We start from the raw sequence: 5,360 nt of genomic DNA, 5'->3' as shown, positions 1-5,360 counted from the left end.
TAATAAAATATATTACCATTAGATCTTTTAAAAAATCAAATTGTATTTAAAAAGATTAGAAGAGTATTTACGTAATACAGCAAGACATATTTCGATTTTAATATTTTATTTTATTATTTGTCTCTGTCGATATTATAATACGATTTTATGTGTTTTTAAGAAAACAATAATGATTTTATTTTTAAATAAAATATAAATTTGAATATATCATAAAATTTTGAAAAAAAAATATCAATGTTAATATCAAATCAACTATTTAAAATTCTCATTTTTTTAATGTAATTTCTTTAATTTTTTTWATTATATTTTAACTTAAATTTAATAACGAAATAATTTATTTTTGGTTTAATAATATAACATTTTATAAAGATAATAAGTAAGTATTATGTTATAACTCAATGATTAACCTAATTTTATTTTTGATTTTTATATTTAAAATGAGATGTTTATCTTGTATTTGATTATGTTTATCTGCAGTTAGTTACACGAATTTAGATATGAAGCTTTAATAAGTTGTACTTACGGACGATCTACTTGTAATCTTGAGTTTTAAGTAATATGCATTAATAAACAGTACTTTACGCATAAAAATGGTTTTTAGGAGTTTTTGTCAAATGCTTTATAATATAGTATAAATATGTAATCTAACAAATGTTCTACTAAGGGTTTATAGTTTAAAGTAAAGCTGATCATTTACGGTTTTGGATCGGACCTGAGCCGGGTTTAACCTATTCTTTTATCCAATTGGCTTAACATGGTAAAACCAAGCCCATTTTTACGGGGTTGAAAAACTTACCCATACCCGTCTTATGAACAAGCCGCGCTTGCTCACGGCTAATGAACTTAAAAATCTTGTTATATTTTTATGAAAACAAAACTTATATAAAATCATAAATTATGTAAAATAATTCAAAATACATAACAATTTTTCCAACTAGAAAGCATCGTGGATAACTGCATACCAGACGTTTAATAATACAATACAAATATATTTTTAAGTGTAAACCCTTACACATGTTTTTTAACCAAAATAGGAATAAAATAAAAATACGTGTATATTAATCAAACACAATTTACTTTAAAAGAAGTCATCAGGTTAGTTGTTATGCATTGTTCCCAGATAAATCAACGATCTGCTAATTATTCAGATATTTGTCTTTTCAATGATTAGAACATGATTTAACATAAAACTGAAGTAACATCGATTACTGATTTAGAAAGGGACAAGCATGACTGGGTAACCATAAGTCCATTAATTCCACATTTTGGTATGGTCCACATCAATTTTTAGTAACAAAAATGCCTTTTACATGATATAATATATGGGCTGATAGATTCAGACATTGTATAATAGTAGTATGTAAAATTAAGTTAAATGACTTAATGTATAAAGGAAGACATGTATTATTAATTAGTGATTAATTTGAAATTATGAATTAAAGAAGGAATAATAATCTGTTATGGTATGCAGACATTTGTGTAAGTAGATGATGACATATAGAATTTGAAAGAGTAAGTAGTGGGGGTGCTGAACCATATGATGAAGCTTATTATAATAAGAAATGGTGTGAAAACTTTTAGGCTAAAGAACAAAGGTTTAGTGGAAGATAATGCAAGTAATGTCACTTGGAGTTGTAGGGTCATGGTTGGAGGGGTGTTATATATATATATATATATATATATATATATATATATATATAGAGAGAGAGAGAGAGAGAGAGAGAGAGAGATGAGCGATCAAATGCAAACCATCCAATTTGTACAAACCGTGTTAACTATCTTCATCCGTCGATTTCATTGTTTAATTTTATGAATTTTTTTGATGAAATTGTTTAATCTTGTGAAATTATTTCATATAATATTTTTCTTGATGAAGTTGTTTCATATATGGTTATGAAATTGTTTCATATAATATTTAATGAAATTTTAATGAAACTGTTTCATTTATTTCTCTAAAATTAAAATAATGAGGATGATAATATCCATGATTAACACCATCTACAATAAAAATGATTAATCAACCTCTCATAATTATAAAAAAATGAACAAAATGAAAAATTATGATTGGTTGAATGAGATTTGTACGGTTTATACAAATAACATGGTTTGCAAAATAAACTCCCCCCCCCCTCTCTCTCTCTCTCTCTCTCTCTCTCTATATATATATATATATATATATATATATATATATACACGCATATATATAAAGGGAAGTTGTGGTAAAAAACACATATATCTAAACATTTGCTCACTTTTAATCTCAAGTCCATCTATTAATTGTGTTTTAGAAATAAATTAATCTGGTACATCTCGATCTACCTCATTAATATTGACATTCAATTAAGATTGATAAAAAAAAATATATTATTCGAAGATGGTAATATTACATAAGCTCAATGTGTACTTTTCACATGGGTGGATCTATTGTGTAATTAGGGGGTCAAATGACCCCTATAAAATTTTAAAAATTATTATAATATTTATTTTTTATAAATATATACATGTTTTGACCCTCAAAAATATATGGTTTTTTAGTCCAATTTCATTGTTAATTTTTTATATAATTTATTTTTATAGTAATTGTTAACCATGAATTATTAGTTTTTTTAGGTATATAATATTTATATACGACAAATTAAATAAATAAATTTACACACTATCCTCATCTTTGATGTTGTTTGAATTCATGACCTCCTAGGAAGTCAAAGACTACAATACCGTTAGGCCAAAGGCCCTTTGGTTACTTTTTTGTTAGTTAATAGTTGTTAAAAGTCAAGGTTTATTAGTTGATGTAAAATTGTTAATTTCGTTTGTTAGTTTAAGTCTAGATTTTATCAGTTGATGTATAATTGTTAATCTGAATGATCTTCTTAGATCTATTCGAAATAATTTTTTTATGGAGTATCACCCTAATCAAACAGATAAATAAGACGAAACTATTTAAGCAGAGGTCATTGTCAACCATGTGGACACGTGACTGTTACTTCAATTCCGACCCCCATCACTAAAATTTCTGGATCCACCACTGACCTTTCATTAGTTTCTGTGAATGCCGTCATTCCACACGTCTTTACACAGTATAATGTTATCTTCACATATATTATCTGTTTCATTAAAACTGATATTTCTCACGGTTCCTACTTCCTAATCATATATGTATATATAGAACAGATCAAATAAAAACCATGAAAAAGTTACAAGCCATATAAACCAATCCCAATCATACATCTAGTCTAATAAATATCTGGTTTCATAAATAAATATATATATATATATATATATATATATCTATTGCTTCATAATATAAAGTGTTGATCATAATTACTAGACGCTGATAATTTTACATAAATATTTATGTCATAATAAATGAATCTTCATCATATCCATAGTTATCTTAATTGATTGGTCTGTATGATTTATATCTGATTTGTCATCTACACACACATATATAAGGAGGATCAAACGAAAAGACAATTAACTTACAAGAGGTGCCAGAAATATCTAATCACAATTACCAAAGGGCCTTTGCTCTAGCGGTATGTGAGTCATTGGCTTTCTAGGAGGTCAAGGGTTCAAAATCTCACCAAAGGTGAGAAAGGTGTGTGAGTTTATTTGTTTTATTTGTCGTATATAAATATTATATATACTTCAAAAAAAAATTATCTAATCACATTAACGCGACCAAGGTATATATGTGTGTGTGTCTATCCGATAGAACCAATAGCAAATAAACACATCATATGGCGTATTTCTTTTAGGTTCGAGTTTCGTTTTTTTTTTTTGCAAAAAGAACTTTTGAAACTTACGAGTGTAAACGATATGAGATAACTCGCGAGCTACTCGAGATTGACTCGGTCAACACTCGACTCGAACAGGTTCGGCTCGAACTCGACTCGATATATTAACGAATCGAATCAAGCTACCCAATACTCGACTCAAAAAACTTGTGAGATACTCGATTATTTTGTATATAATTAGTTTTAAAATATAATAAGTTTTTATGATAAAATTTGTAAAATATAAATAATATAAATGTCTTATATTTTTAGATATTTAAACAAAATTATGCATTTTTTAATTATAAAACTTAATCAATTTTTTTTATTAAAATCACAATAAAAAAAAAAAGACAAAGAAAAACTATTAAAAAGTTAGTGATATTGTCCCACATTGGAAGAGAGACGGTAAATGAAGAGAGAAAAAATGTTATAAAAAGAGAGAGAGATGAATGAAATTTCTAACTTTGTCTTTTTGATTATGAAGTTTGAAGTTGATCGCTTTAGTTTTATAAAAACTAAGAAAACATCTTTAACTTTTAAAATTTATAAGAGAAAAATCCTAAAATTTCATAAATTTCAATAGGTGAGCTTGGTTCGAGCTCGAGTTCGAGTCAAGCTTGATTTGAGTTGTTTCGAGTTTGAATTCGAGTTGAGTTTTGATTTTTACTACTCGCGAGTTTTCGAGTTGAGTTCGAGCTTGGATAAGACCAAAATACGTTGCATTTTCATACAATTTGCCATTTTTCTCTAGACACATATTTATTAAAGGCAATATCTCAATACACATTTCATGATCATATCCTTAAAACCTTATAATAACTGATCAAATTCAACGGCTTCAGTGTCATGTAAAAAAACTGGGTTTGTTGATGTGGTTGTGTACCACTTGGGTTGATGTTCTTTGCAGCCATCATATTGACGCAAACTCACATAATTAAAAAGGGAAGATTCTCAGATCATACATTTGATGTGGACGTGCATATTGCTTACTTCAACACAAACATAACTTCAAATCTATCACCACCGTTGTCTTTCCCAAAAGTTATAATCTAAGACAACCGTGATTCGTGTATATGTTTGCAGGTCGGACTTTTGTTACGTTTATATCAATCAAACAACTGTTTATGATATTATCGTGCCTAAAAGTTTTAATAAGCGACAAATGGTTGTGAAATGTGCTTTTAGGTAAAACGCTGCATTTGTGATTTTGTTGTTCCTAAGAGTTATGATAAAGGGTAAACATATGTTGTTTTCTGTATCTGTGTAAACCATGTAAACCAATCTCATCCATCCATTTTCTTGATCAACGGTGAAGATTAGTTTAATTTATTTTAGAAAATTAACAAAATACATATTAAAAATTTTATTTTATAATAGCGAGAAGGGCAAAATGGTAAACCCAACCACATCTTTATCCTGCACCATATTATGGTAAATTCATCACTCTATTCATCATGCACCATGTTTCACTTGTCCTATGAGATTGTCCACGCACCCATTTCATGTTGTACTCATTTTCTCATGCACCCATTTCATAATCATTTTCACTTACTCCATGCACCAATTTCACCATGTATGAAA

This window comes from Cynara cardunculus (genome assembly GCF_001531365.2).
Source record: "Cynara cardunculus var. scolymus isolate 2C chromosome LG 15, CcrdV1, whole genome shotgun sequence".
NCBI classification, from domain to species: domain Eukaryota; kingdom Viridiplantae; phylum Streptophyta; class Magnoliopsida; order Asterales; family Asteraceae; genus Cynara; species Cynara cardunculus.
This window is presented reverse-complemented; position numbering follows the sequence as displayed.